Source organism: Pleurodeles waltl, chromosome 11 (genome assembly GCF_031143425.1).
Source record: "Pleurodeles waltl isolate 20211129_DDA chromosome 11, aPleWal1.hap1.20221129, whole genome shotgun sequence".
Classification (NCBI taxonomy): domain Eukaryota; kingdom Metazoa; phylum Chordata; class Amphibia; order Caudata; family Salamandridae; genus Pleurodeles; species Pleurodeles waltl.
The window spans coordinates 408,301,016-408,316,863 of record NC_090450.1 but is presented as its reverse complement, the minus strand read 5'-3'; the positions used below and the strand labels follow the sequence as shown (position 1 = coordinate 408,316,863).

The 15,848-nt window shown below is 44.7% G+C and overlaps 1 protein-coding gene across 3 annotated transcripts in view; it reads right to left on the bottom strand.

Moving 5' to 3' along the window:
- Positions 1 to 15,848, bottom strand: part of UGGT1 (UDP-glucose glycoprotein glucosyltransferase 1) — a 1,185,714-nt gene that overhangs the window by 373,835 nt on the left and 796,031 nt on the right. The window lies entirely within an intron of this gene.

Sequence of the window (15,848 nt, the reverse complement as noted above, 5' to 3'; positions counted from 1 at the left end):
CATCAAATCATATACAGAAGCGGGTCAGTCAGGTAGTTTGTTTTTGGAGTAGAGGGAAAATACATAAATGCAGTATCCAGTTCAAAATCAATGGGCCCCAAAAACTGGGGAGCAAGGTGAAGCTTAACTGAATTCAGAGAGAACACCCATGGTGAAGAACTAGGCATACACATAAGTAACTTTTTCTGCCTAACCATAAAAGTACAATTAGGTCCACAGACTTAGATGTTAATGCAAAAAAAGTTACAAAGAGTAGCCTGGCCCGCCAATGTATTTGTCCTAGAGCTCGACTGCAGACAATATTTAGCAAAGGTATGACTGACCTTCAAATAGCCTTACACATGTCAGAAATGGGGGTATTGCTCACCAGAGCAGAAGTAGCTGCCCTGCCTCTTGCAGAATCAGCTCTACGTTTCTTAGGTAAGGGCCTATTAGCTTTTCCCTAACATGTAACAATACAAGAAACTATATATTTGGAGGAGGCTAGGTCAGTAGGAACGGCACTGTAATTTACAAAGAGTTGTTTGTCCTTACAAATCTCTTAGGTCTTACCTAAATAATAACGTAATGCCTTCACATTTAGGGGCTGTAACAACCTTTCTGCTGGAGAAGTAGGATTTGGAGAAAAGATGGCAAGGTAGCCTGAAGAAAACTTTCAGAAGAATGGAGGATGAGTTTTTAATGATACCTTCTTACGATGAAAAAAGCATATATGGTTCAGCACTACACAAAGCCTGAAACACACTCACCCCGCCTGCTGATGCAATAATAATCAGTAAAAATCAATCTTCCATGTCAGGTGCTGTAAATCTGCACTGTGCATTGGTTCAAATGGGAGGCTCATCAAATTAGAGATGTAAACAATCAATTCCTAGGGAGACGTTGTCTTAAGACCCTTTTTAAAACCCAGATATTTTACATTTTCACACATTTGTATTCATATTTTAGCACAGTTGCTTTTAGAATTTTTTTTAATATATTTTATCAGTTACTTCTTCTAGGAAAGTGATCAAGCTGCACGTTTAACCAGCCTTGTACAACATATAATCTGTACTCCTTGTCAAAGGCTCGAACGCACATGACATGTTATGATGCCTTGAATTTGCCAGCCCAGGCACCAGCTTCTATCTCTGAGACACAGCTTTACATCAGAGCTGCTGCCCAAACGAGGCATGGGTCATTATATAAACTACACTTAGGCCCAAAAGGTGGTAGAAGGCATTCTGGTCATGACCATCCTGGGACGATTTCCTTTTGACCGACAGCTTTTCTGGCGCTGACAACTCAGCCTGCTGCATCACAGGCAAGCCCCTGCTATTCGATTTTGGTATGGGGTCAGGGCTAATCCCATAGGTGGGGCCGGGCAGCGGGTTACCACCACTATGATCTCAGATTTAGACATAGGGTTTTGGTAGGAACATCTAGAGCCTCTAGAAACATGCAATATGTTGGGGCTTTTTATTGTTCTCATTCTTGCTGTCATGTTGGTTACTATGCTTGGTTTCATCTGCCAAATTATAGCAGCACATGCTTTTTATAGCCAATTGTAATTGCTTCAATAAATGCATTGAAATCCACTTCGCATTTTGTGTTTTAGCTTGGTGTGAGTGATCAAAGGGGTATGATCTGTTTCTACAACTTCCCTGAGGAGTCAGTGTCATGTTGAGGTTGCTGTAATCTAATTTTGCCCGGAAAGGTTTGGTTGTCAGGGTGAGGCACCGTGAGCTAGCCAGGAGTTAGACCGACAACTGTCAAACGGTGTGGGGTGCACTCAGTCTCTCACAGTCGGTGGTGCTGCCTTTGAGATCTGCAGCCCTTGAAGACGAATCACAGTCAGTTTAATGTCCCATACTAGCAGTCAATACCAAATTGTTTAACCTTTCTGGGAGAGCCCCTTAGATTTGTCCCTCTCAGTTTGTTCAGATAGTACCTGATGGGCATGTTGCATATCTCTAGAACAGAACTAGCATTAACCACAGGTACAAAGCACTTCAGAACAAGGTCAACAACCCTCAGTAAGGGTGATGTAGCACCTCTATTGCACTGGGGACCACAGCTCCTTAGTTATAGGATTTCCATGTGCATAATGGAGTTCTCCAGAGAAGTGTTTGTGAAAGAATGAAGGGCTTAAACAGAACACTAGCTGCAAGATTATTCTTACATAACCCTTGCAGGTTGTAGGAAAGAACCTTTTCTGGGATGGTTAGCCCCCACTTTTTGCTTGGTTTCTGATGTGGCTTCAACTGTTAGGGCGCTGGGTCCCTGCTAACCACATCCCCAGTGCCAGATCTCTCCCCAAATCTGAACAGTTGCACAATTGGCACACACCTTAGCACCCCTTGAAAGTCCCTAGTAAATGGTACCCCGGTACCTAGAGCCTGTGGTACTAAGGGAGGTCCCTGAGGGCTGCAGCTGTGCCACCCCCATAGACCCCTCACCAAACCCACACAGTGCGTGTATTGGTGAGGGCTAAATTGAAAACTCAACCTGTCACACACCCCTGTGTGCCAGGTGTAAGTCACCCCTAAAGCAGGGTGCATCAGGGCACACGTGAGGGCATATATGCACAAGCAGATAAGCCCCTGCTATGTCTCCATCGATTCTGAGACAGTAAGTGACAGGGAAGCCATTTTAAATGTATATGTTGGACACTGGTCATTACGAATTCCCTAGCTACATGATGGCTTCACTGAACCGTGGGATGTTTGGTATCAAACATCACAGGATAATAAACCCTCCCTGAATCCAGTGAAGGATTTATTAATAAATGCATACAAAGGGCAGCTTAGAGATGCCCCCTGAAAACATATCAGCTACTAGTGTACTGACTGTTCCGGACCAGTTCAGGCACCACAGACGTGTTTCTGGCCCGCAAGGTGAGAGCCAGCAATCTCAAGGGCCTGAGACAAAAGGCTGCATTGGGCCGGAGTGTTTTCACCTCAATTAGGCAGGATGGACATTCCAGGGTGAGAAGCTTCAAAGGCCTAGCCGCCTTAGTATTGCAGACCAGGTCTCTCCAGATGGTGGAGATGAACGATCCGCACCCCGTCCTGAACCCACTTTTGGCGGCAGCACAGGTGGGAAAATTAGTTAGATTAGGAGGTGTGCCCACTTCCTGCCAGTCCCACCCCTAAGATGAATCAGCTGAAGTGGACACTACTTTTTAAATTCCTCCATCTGGTTTGGAAGGAATTAGGCCACTATAGTTAGGATTACGCCCACTTCCCACCGGAAGTGGCCATAGAAAGGGTGTAGTCACCCTAAAGGTGGTCAGCTCATTGGCTACTACCTGGCCCTCCCTGTAACTTCCCTATATTGAGTATTTAGGTGGCACCCCTGAACCTTAAAACTCAGATCCTGACGACCTAAGAAGATGAGGACAAAGTTGCACCCGCAGAAACGGGAAAGACAAAGCAATTGACCCCGCCGGACTGCCTGCTTACCTCAAAGGACTCTGCCCAAGAAGCCAACTCGTCCATCCTTCAATAAAGACTCAAGTTTCCTGTGAGCAGCAGACCTGCTCTGCAACAAGAAACTTCAAGGAAAAGACTCTGCAGCTGCCGGATCCCTAAAGACCGGACACCTGAAGAGACCACTGCACCAGACGCCCATGATCCAAAATGAAGCCAACCAACGGTGCCAAGATGCCAAGACTCCCCGATAACGCCTGCTGCCTCAACAGATAGGACCTACTGACCACGAGTGCTCCTGAACGAGAAAACCCGACACCTATGGACACTCCTGCATCTATCGGCCCTGGAGAAAAGGACCAAAGGTGCACCTATGTCTCCAAGCACCTCAAGTCTACTACCTACCTGTTTGTTGTCCCTGACTGGCTTCCTAGCCAGAGCCTGCAGCCTGTTTGCCGCAAGGTCCAACTTCCATAGAGAACCATTGGGCACCCAACGCCTTACTGCGCCCCTGCACCAGCCTGCCCGAGTGCCGCCCATTGGGAACTGTGGGTGTGGTCCTGATCAGTGCTCAGGACTTATATTTGTTCCCTGGGCTCAACCTTGTAAGTGCTGATTTTTGACACTGCATTTATGCCTTAAAGTCTACTTACCTGATTATTAAGTTCTTGGGTTTAAAATATATATGAAAATAATTATTTTTATAAATTGGTCTCTTATTTATTCTTTGAGAGTGTGTCTCATTTATTGCCTCTGTGAGTACAATAAATGCTTAGAACTACCCTCTGATAAGCCTAACTGCTAGCCCTCACTAGCACAAAATAGCACGTTAGTCCTATCCACTTTTGCCTCTGCAAACCAACTGGAGATCCACGGAAGTCACTGCATTGTGTACTTTTTAGTACAACATATAGAGAGCAAGCTTCCTAGACAGGTTCTTAAAAAATAACTGTACTTTGCCATTCCATTTCTCTAGCTTCTGACACCACTGATCTACCCAACATTCCCGCAGGTCTCTCCATGCAGCCTTGCATCAAAGACTAGATATATGCACAAGGCCATGCGCCCCACAACAGTGATGACATAATGAAAATGACTAAGAGTTGTAGGAATTTCAGTGAGATGTAAAGAAAGTCATGTGAGAAAGATGCACTTCATCTTTCTGTGTCCCGAACGTCACACCCAGGTATTAAACACTAAGGTTTGGAATTAGCATGGATTTTGCTACAGTGAGACGAAAGCCCAATTTGAAGAATACATCGTTTGTTAACTGACGGCCTTAAAGGCCTCTGACAAGACATGATTACTAACTAATAATCTAAGTATGGGAAAATTAGCACTATTTTTCAGATATGGAAAGGTGGAACTACTGCCATGACTTTCAAGAGAGTTGTGGGAGCTGACTTCAATCCAAAAGATAGAACATTGTACTGAAAATGAACCTTGCATATCCTGAAACGTAGGAAATTTCATTATTCTGCATAAATTGGTACATGAAAATAGGCATCCTGTAGATCTGGTGTACACATCGGATTGCCTTGCTGCAAATGAAGGAAGATTTGATGAAAAGTTCAAATCCTGAATTCCTCCATCTTTAACCATTTGTTCACTCTTCCGAGGTATATACAACAACCCTATTTGGAAACTTTCAAGTTTATTAATAATTTTCTTATAATTTGTTATATACTGCAGACAAGACCAAAAAGTACCACATTGCTTCACATAAGGGCGGTTTAAAACATGCACTTATAGGACAAGTTACTTAACTTCAGTACCACCTTATCTGGTAGAAACTATATCTAGCTACAGATTCCTTACCTTTGAATTATCTCCAGGCATCAGATTGGATGCAGAAGATTTACGGGCAGAACCCATGCGTGCCAGTAGGTGGCGCTAGTTGCCTCCGTATCTGCGAGCGGCCACGTTGGAAATGTTGTCACAAGTCTTATATAGGCTCCAACTAGGTGCACCAACATCAGTTTCTTTCCATGACTTTCCGCACCAGAGGCGCAGAGCCAAGAAGAACACTGACTTCGGGTGGGTCAAAATTAAGGCCATGAGAGGGGAGTCCTTGACCCTAGAAATCAGTTTGCAGAGAGGGGAGGATGGTAGGTTGGTAATGAATCTGCAGTCAGATATAGTCTCTACCAGATAAGGCATTACCAAAGGTAAGTAATTTGTCCATCTGATAAAGGCTTCTAGCTTCAGATTCCTTACTTTTGAAGTGTTACACAAGCAATACCATCCCAGGAGGTGGGTCTGCAAACCAAGTTCAAACTAGAAAGTCCTGCAGGACAAATGGACAAAATGTCCATCTATATGGACTTGACTGTCGAGCAGGAGTGTTTAGTAAAAGTGTTCATAGATGCCCATGTTGCTGCCTAAAAGATGTCCAGGACCTGAACTGCAAGTGCCAGTGCAGTGGTCTAGCTTTGGCTCGGGCAGAACGAACATGCAAACCTTTCAGGGGTTGCTTTTTGGCCAGTGCGTAGCAGATCTTAAAGCAGAGTATGACTTATCTAAAGATGGTCCGCTTCTGCACTGCCCAACCTTTCTTTGCACCAACATACCCTACAAAGAATTGGTCATCCACCCGGAACTCTTTTTTACAATCAAGGTAGAACATCAACGCACCTGGGTCCGTGGAGTTTCTCCTTTTCCTTAGAAGGATGTGGGAGTGCATAAAAAGTTGGCAAAGTGAGGCATTGCCCTACATAAAATGGCGTGACCACTTTCAGCAGAAAAGAGGCCCTAGTACAAAGCACCACTATCAGGAAACATAAAAAGGTAGGGTGGCTTAGATAACAGGGCCTGCAGCTCGCTCACTCTGCACGCATAGGTAATTGCCACAAGGAAGGCTGTTTTTAAAGTGTGAAGCTCGAGAAGACAATTGTGGAGAGGCTCAAAAAGAATCAGAACCAAATTCAGATCTTCCTGGGGTATGATAAATAGGGATGGGGAAAAAGATGTGTAAGACCTTTGAGGAGCCTATGCACAATAGGAGACTTAAAGAAGGTTGATCAGGCAACTGCAAAAAAGCAGAAAAAGCACACAAATATGCCTTAGGAGTGTCCACAGCAGAGCCCTGCTGGGCAAGGGACAGAATAAATATCAGGCCTTGAAAGATAGGTAGAAAGTGGGTCAGGACATGTCTCTGCACCATGCCACAAATTTCTTTCAACAACATGGGTATACTGTTTTGGTGGAGGGACGCCTGGCTGTCAAGATGTTACAGACTTTGTGAGGAAGGTCAAAAGCTGTCCACCGCCGCCGCTCAATGTCCACACAAAAAGGCAGAGAGTGGACAGGTTCAGGTGCAGAACACTCCCCTGCTACTGTGACAGAAGATCCTCCCGAAGGGGCAGTCTGACTGGAGGTTCGCTGGACTTTCTCACCAGCTTGGCATACCAGACTCACCGTGCTCAGTCCGAAGATAACCTGGGCCCAACCATTCTTGATCTTCCTGAGAACTCTGGGAAGGAGTGGCATGGGCAGAAAGGCATACATAAGGCCTGAACTCCACATGAGACAAAAAGCATCTCCGAGCAAGTGCAGCCTTGGAAACTCCAACGCACAAAACTGATGACTGCATTTTCTGCAGAGGTGAACAGATCTAACCAAGGCTCTCCCCACTGCTGAACGAGACCTTGCATTACCTCCAGATGGAGACACCATTCGTGATCTGCTAGGCACATGCGACTGAGTTTGTCCGTTCTGGTGTTCAGAGTGTTTACCAGATGTCAAACTACAACCCCATCCCACATTACTTGTTGCAGTACCACATGGCAGTGAAGTTGTCCGTGAACACATGCACTATTTTTCCCTTGATAGAAGGAAGAAAGGCTTTCAAAGCCAGCCAGTTCGCATTGAGCCCTAGCATGTTGATGTGGAGTCCCTTTTTCACCAAAGACCAGATGCCTCTGATCTTCACCTCTCCCAGAGGGCCACCCTAACCCAGGAGTAAAACATTTGTCAATATTGTCAGATCTAGTTGGGGAGGGAGAAGGGTCTACCTCTGACCTAATCACCAGCATGATGCAGGAGGCCCAGCAGCCTAAGAGACATTCTCACCGAAAATCCAGGATAGAGGCTGAAACATCTGCGTCATAGTCCGAATATCCTGGACTAGTCCCTTGGGAGGAAAAGCCAAAAACTGCACTGTGTCCAGAACAACTCCTATAAAAGGGAGCACCTGAGAAGTCAGGTGTGACTTCGGCACATTTATAGTGAGCCCCAGTGAATGCAGGAGGTCCTCTGTAGACTGGAGGTAGGACGAACTTGCCTTCAACAGCCAGTTGTCGAGATAAGGAAAGAGTGAAGCCCCGATCTCCACAGATCAGTTGCAACCACTGCCATCAACTTGGTGAACACCTGAGGGATGCTTGCAAGGCCAAAGGGAAGCATGATGAAGTGAAAGTGCCTTTGCCAACATTGAACCGTCCAGGGATCTTCTGCTCGACCGAGACCTTGACTTTCAAAGTCACGTGCTGGAGTGCGATCAGCTTTAGGGACTGCTCCCTCAAAGCCTTCGGATGCATGGCTTAGTACTTGGAGGATGACTTTGGCTCATGGTTGCGCTCCAGACACCAAAGACACATGAGTTGCGGATCAGCCATGGACAGCACCTGATGACGGGACCTGCAGGGCTTGAATTCTGTCTTCCTAGACATCAATGCACCAGGAGAATAATCTCTCCAAAAGATTCAACAAAAAGTCTAAAAAGGGCAGTCGAAAATTGACTGAGGGGTAGCTCTCTTCAGATCAGCACTGGCTGGCGTGGAAAAAAAAGAACCAAAGTCAGCGTGCCTCTGTGGCACCTATTTAGGTGACATTTCCAGCATGGATGACACCGACAACGGATGCAGAGCCAATCGACAACACATACCGTCGGGTGCAGGGGTATTGCTCATGAAAATCTTCTGGATCCAGTCTGACGCCTTGGGAGAACTTAAAGGTAAGGAATCTGCAGCTAGAAGTCTCTATCAGATCAAGACAATAAAAAGTATTGAGAACGTAGGATTAAAGTTACACAAGTCAAAAAGGATGTTCTTAAGATAAAATGTACCTAATAAACCAGTGAAAATGGAATAAGGAGGTGTCAAGACATATAGACTACATCTTCAATAGGACCAAGATGCCAATCATCAAGAAAACACTGCCATTTCTTTCCAAGAGCATCAACCTCTTATGTTGTCAGGAACATGGTGGTCCCAGAAGCATCAGTACAGCTGTGTCCACCATCTCCAGGTCATCACTTTGGCAAACATTATTTGTGGAGAAATGAACTCCTTTCTTGGTTGCTATCAGGTAGTTTACTTAAAAAAAAAAAAATAAGTGTCCCAATGAGCTTGAAGACCATCTGCATCTCCAACATGGACACCATACACAGCATGTTAGAACAAAGGAAGGAGGTCTATATTGTTGGCCAATGCAACTTATAACATAGCAGCCTCACGATGGTCCACAGTAAACCCAGGATACACATCAGGGGAGAACTTGCACCTATAGAGTCTGCATTGCTCAGCCTCTATTACGTATTTAAAAGTCAGTAAGTGTAAGGAAACGTGTATTTTTGACCACTGACTGTGTTGCACCACTTTGCATCTGGATTAGTTGTTCAGTGTTCACCAGTTGCAGATTACATTTTGTAGTCAGTTTAGCTGCCTATTGACTTTATCTTAGCGTTAGACACTGCAGCTGAGCTGTGTTTTTCCACATGGTAAACTGTGCTTGTTTTTCGTATTCTTTCTCACTGAAGAGCTAGTACATATTATCACCGAACAGTTTGTCAGTCAGCATGATAAGAATGTACCAGACTTATGTTTTTTCAATGCAGGGAACGGTCTGGCCTCGGGAGAAATGCCTTGAGATGTTGGCCAGTTCTCAACAATTTCCATTCAACTCTGACCTATAGTAGCCAGCATGTTTGAATATTGCTCTTTCATGGGAGGGGTTTTCTCCAGAAAGCCCTTTCGGTTCTGTAAGATATAAAAAGGTGGCCCTGCTCAGTAGAGGTGGAATTTCCAAGACCTCTATCAGGATTGAATGTCAAATGCCTGACATTTTTCCGGGGAGGGTGGATATCTCTTTCTCGCAATTGAACGAGGTAATCTTCTTGCTGGTATGAGTAAGATGAAGAGCTTGGCAGGCCCTACGGTGATGAACTTTTACTTTATTCTTTGCTTTGCAGTTATTATATAATATAATCACATATATTTGCTGTGTACATTGCAGTTGAGAATCATTTTGGGTATATTTTCCTTTCATTGCTGTGACTATTTTTAAACGTGTGCTTTCAACCTACTAATCTCCTTTTAGGAATCTTGTGGTGAAATAATAATAAATGCCTTCTTTGAACTGAGAAGTGCATTCCAGAGATTTTTGTCAGCTCGGTCATTAGTGAAACCAAAACAGTAAGTGACTCCCGGTGGAAGCATTGGAAGACCTGCCCTTGGGCTTTTCAGCATTAAAGTACTCATTTCTCTAGGTGCACTATTCATTGCCCCTGGGAGGTGTGGCAAAGGAGACTCGCTGACATCATAGTCCAAAATGGAGCTCTGCATTCTTAATTAGAGCCTGTGTTCTGCAGGTGACCAGAAAGGAGGTATGCCTATTTGTTGAGATCTGCAAGTCTGCATGGCAATCTGGTGCTCCAGCAAAGGTCTTTCAGCGACATTTGGGGACATTTAAAATCCTCCATCTGGAATAGACAGTGGTTGGGAGACGTGGGTGGGCAGTAGGAGTCTTATGTTGCAAAAGACTCTGTAGCCCTATGTGGGTGATCTGTACACCAACATCTTGGTCTCTTCTTGTTCAGGAAACAACAAGATCAGACACTCTTTTTCTATTGATGTTTTGGGACAGTCTCTTCTGACATTCCTTCAAGCAGTCCCAGCAGCCATTCCAAGACTGCAGTATTTGTCCTTTTCGTTAGAATCAGGGAAGAAATTTACAAAATCTTGTTACCCTTTGCAGACTGTATCACCCAAATGTAATTTCTAATTTCCTAGCAGCAGAAAGACGCTTGTAAATTCTCAATAAACCGGAATGCAGAACGATGGAGGCAGATAGAGCGGGCTTTGCTACAGCCTTCCTTTCGGCAATGGAAGGCTAATTACTATTCTCCCTTCCCCAGGAAAATGTTTACTGCTCCAAAACTACTGACTAATGTGGTTTTTGCTCTTGTAGCTGCCACTTACAGAAAGTTAAGTGCTAATGGTGTTTGCTATTAGAAAAACCTGTCAACTGCACATTAGGTAACTTTTTCCTTCTTTCCATTACATCAGAGTTCAAGGTTTACGTCTCAGTCTTCTAGATCTTCTCATTCCATGCTTCCACTTCTTTCAACTAGGTTTGACCACAGAAATACAATATATTTACCTGTGAGCCAAACAAAAGCCATTGAAAGGAGTGTCCACCATCATGTTCTATGTATGTAGTGTGAATTACACAAAGGTGAGCCATAAAGAACACCATGTCAAATACTAGAAGTGGGCAAATAAGCAGTATTCTGGGAGAAAACAATCAAACTGTTGGTAGTAAGCGTGCTTCCTTTACAAATCTCACAATATTTTCCCTCTCATCCTTTGGGAGAAAATCAAGAAACTGCTTCGTGAAATTCCAATGAAATTTGCCATAGCAGCTTAAAAGGGCAGAAAAAATGGAAGCTCTGACAATACCAGCTGAAGTTTGGCAAAATTTCCTGCCCACTTAATCCAACCTTCTGCTCTGTTTCTAAAGTGGATTTGAAGAAGTTAACTCTGCAGCATTACATTTTGTTTTTGCTGCAGCTACCACTAAATAACCTGCTGTTACAAAATCTGTCAGGAATACTGGGTCAGAAATTGCAGATAAGAACTTTTTTTCCTTCCAACCTACGGACTGGCAAAAGTGTCCCTGATAGGTTCTTGGAGATCAGGTTATAACGGAAAAATAAGACCTACCTCCTTCAATGAAATCATGTCCAGTATGATTGACCTTAAATCTTCGCACCACCATGTCTGACAACTTTTGAAAAGAGATGAGGTCATCAACAGAAGACAACTTTGATGGGATTGACAAAGCTGAAGATTAAGATAATTCACACCAAAGTACAAGAGTAAAGCGTTTCTGTATCCTCAGAAGGTGTTCTAAGTCTTTCCTTGCTAGGGCTTGGCGATTCAACCCATTGAAGTGGAAAGAGCATTAGTGCTCCATAAGGGAGAGACTGCACACAGTCACTGTAGGAAGCTGGCTTTTTAAGTAACGGGCCAATAAGAGGGCACACCATGCAAAAAGTCCAGTTTCCCCTACTTGGTTTCCAGAGCTTACTTTAATAATCTCAAGTGCTCTGTTTGTGGTTGTCTGGTCGAGCAGCTTAGGCTTATCAGAAGGAACTGTTAAGCATTTGTTGCACAAAGAGACTATAAATGGTATACACACACACAAAAAGAAATCTGAGACCAATTTATAAAAATAACACAGAATTTTATATATTTTAGAACTGTAGATCATAGATAGCAGTTAAGTACTTTCAGAGTTAAGAATTTTACAGGAAAACAGTAAAAATCCACAAATAGCATTTTTGAAGCGAGAGCCTCGAACGTGGAAATGTTATCTTAAGGGAGGAAAGACATACAGCAAACAGGTGCTTGTAGTCTGAGTTCGGGGGTGCCCTTTGGAACTTAAGGTGCTAGGGGATCAAGGCCCAAACCACCAGCAGTTTTAGTTTACCTGCCCTGGCGCTTCTAGATGCAGAGGTGCTGCACAGATTGGTAGCCTGGTAGAAAGCAATGGGCACCTGTGAACACAGGCTGAAGGAGGGCAGAGGAGGACGAGTCGGCAGAACCCACAGGGGGGCTAGGCTCATGGGGGGCATTTGGGGCAAGGGGGTGCAGTTGGTTGGTGGGAAGCTAGGTTGGTGGGGGGGGGGGGGGGGGGAGGGGCTTGGATGCAGAGGTGTTTTGCAGGCTAGTCACTTGTGTTGGATGCTCTCACGGTTTTTGGGTTGACCTGCAGAGGGGAAGAAAACACAGCAGCAGGGCCACAGCATTCTCGGTGTAGCCTCATCCGTCCTGAAGTCCCTCGTTGGGCAGGTTGGGTTGGGGGTTGCCGGGGTCTGTGATGGACACTCAACAAGCCTTGGTTGCTGCACGTTCTCCGTTACCCAGGGTATTAGTGCAAGGGGACTCCTGGTGGGTCTAGCATCTCGGAAGTCGGTGGAGAGATGGAGCTGACCTCCTAGAGCCACAGAGACCTCCTCTTGATGTGATGCAACCTCGGTGGGCCTGATCACAAACAAAACGGTATACTGGACAGATGCAGTTGGTGCCTGCAGATACAGGGGGGATGGCTCCTGCATTCCAAGGGAGATGCTAGATGGTTGGCAAAGCGCTGGCAAATCCTCCAAGGGCTTGGGAGGATGCACAGCTTTTGGACAAGTGAGTTTGGTGGAACTGTCGAGGTACGAGCAGAAAAGCAGGCTTGGCACTAAGTCCAGTGTAAGTCCTCAGTTCTTGCAGTGACTGCTCTTCTTGGTCTTTCTTCTGTTCCCAGGTAGACAAATTTGTCTATCTTGTGTTGATGTTTCCTCTTAATACAAACGTTCGGGGCATTAAGGGGAGTGTAGAGTAGCAGCCAGTGGGCTAATTACCCCTGGGATGATTACAACCCCTAAATGACCACCTCCTATGAGGAGTGGGCATAACCCTGAACCAGAACTCCTAGTTTCACCAAAACCAGGATGGTGAAACCCTTCTTCGACTGCCCCTTTCAGGTGGCCGCCCTCAGGGGCATGCCTAGCCTGTAGTTGTGACACACCTTCTGAATATATAATTTCCCACCTGGTCTGGTGCCAAATGGGCCTCAGGGCATGGGGTGACATTCCCCTGGTCTAGAGGGAAGCCAGGGTTGCATATCAACAGCGACAGAGGCTTTGAAGCCTCTGGCCTGAATATGCTAAATAGCTAGCCATCCTGCTTGAGGAGGTGAGATCACCTTCTGACAGTCAGGTATTGTTCCTGGACTCTGAGTGTGCTCTCACCTGCAGGGGGTTAGAAACTAGTCTGTGGTGGAAGGCTGGGTGGTAGCAGTCAGCCAGCACACTGAGTGACTAGTAGGGATACAGGAGGCACCTCTAAGGTTCCCTCCGGGTGCATGTCTTTATAAATCTGATACTGGCATCAGTATGGATTTATTAAGATGAGGTGTTTGATACCAGACACCACTATTTTCAGTGAAGCCATCATGTAGCAGGGTAACTCATAATAACCAGTGCCCAGTACATGTCCTAAAGATGGCTTCCTGATCACCTGCAATGTCTAGCAATGGAACTAAACACTACAGGGACACATCTGCTTATACAGCGGTGCCCTCACATCTAATATAACACATCTTGCCTTAGGGCTCAAAGTCCTACTGTTGAGGTGACATATGTAGTACATGCAGTGTAAGTGGGCACTGCACATGGGGTTCGCAAAGTTGTGCTTTCAGGACGGTTTGCACCATTTCATGCATCCTACAATGGCATCCTGCATGTAGTTTGTGTGTGAGTACCATAGGCTGGCATTTACATGCTGCAGCCGTTAGGGACCCCCTTTAGCACTGATGCCCTGAGTACCAGGGGTACCATTTACTAGGGACTTACAAAGGTGCTAAAGGCCTTGCCAACTGGGTTACAATTTAACATTTGTCTTGTTTTAGGGAAAGGAGCACTGGCATTAGGGCCTGGATAGCAGGGACCTAGTACACTACCAATCAACATCAGTATCAGTGAGCCAAAAGTGGGGGCAACCATGTCAAAAAGTGGCACTTTCCTACAGTCACAACATCATCGAAGGGCTCACAGGCAATAGAGAAGGCAGCACAATCTGCTTTCAAGCTAGAAGATGGCGAATCAGTACTTGTGAAAAAGAGCCTGAGAGCTGTGTAGTCCTGCACCCGATGATCTCATTGTAATATTTCTATTGAAGTGTGCCTTGACCTCCAACCAGAGTACTCGGAACCTCTCAATGGAGACTGCTTTGATGTCGAACTTTAGTCCAAACCTTGTTACCACAGAATGCTGATGGCTTTCAGATACTAGCCACTCACTCATGAAGTGGAAGAAGCATGCTCTCAGAAAGAGGGACCGTGGATGTAGATGCTGAAGGAGACAACTTCCTTCTAATATCACTCTTCTTAGCCCTGATACGAGAACCTTCCCTGACCCTCAGCCTTCTGTGTGAAATCCTTTTGCAAATATCGAAGTCCTTTATGAACTGAGTTACAAAGTCAGACCACAAACACATTATGGTCAGCATTATTTTCAAAAAGTCTGCATAATGGCTTCAGTCAGCAGGGTGAGGAAGCACCGCAAAGGAGACAAGCATTTGCAATGCAATGGGTCTCACGTTTGTTCGAGTTAGAGTTGTTAGCGTTGTAAATTCCTAACTGGACTATTATTGCCACGTAAATTTAAAATTAAAGGTGAAAGAGTTGACATCAGCAAGTCAATTCAAAGCACCACGATCGCCATGAGCGCAAGAGTTACTGGCTCCATGCGTGAATGTCTAGAAAGGATCATGGCTGGGATGAAAGGCAAACCGAAAACAGAGGAAGGGCCATCACACGTTGCACCAAGAGAAAGCTTGAAGTAGTGTGATGGCCAACAAAAACATTCACTTAGTGAAATCGTCTGGGAGGAAACTCAGCACACAAAGGAGGGACATTTCACAAAATGCACCAATAAAAATGAAGCATTTAACACAAGCACAACAAAGAATAAATAGCAGTAGCAGGAGTTGGTTAAAAGCCCAGAGAGAGATTATAACAGACCAGAGTGCTTGCGTGCTACACCCTAAAAATGAAGAAAAACACCTTATCTTTAGGAAAAAAGCTAACATCCAATGACAAATTCAAAATATATTAAATGAACACCAAAATTCCCCCAAAATTGGTGTTAGTAGCCACAATTAGCTTTAAAGAAAGCAGAGCTATGTCCAGGATCTTTCTCACAAAGTGAAAGAAAACAACTGTGTAACTGACAGCCTGTTGGGCATGATGAGATATATAGTCTTCAAAGGTTCTCAAAGGATCAGCGTGCAATGTAGTGTATTTACCTTAATGCACCACTTCCTGCTTCCATTATTAATGAGTACATTTATTCTAAGTGTTGTTGTAAGTCACATGCAATCTTTGTTTTGTAATTTACGTATCTGAACATGTTTTCCATTTACTTAGTTGACTGGGAAAAAAACTTAAACTTTTTGAAAAGCTGTGTTCAAGGACTTGGTACATGCATAGGCATATTTTACCTTTTATCAGTATCAGAGAGAACCCCTTGGTGAAGAATATCTTTACCATTTCAACCCACAAATGCCAGATTCCGGTCTGCAGCAGTATGGTATAACACAGGAACCACACCAACGACTTTCGAAAACCACACAGAGATTAGAATGTGTAGTACACAAATGGCAATAA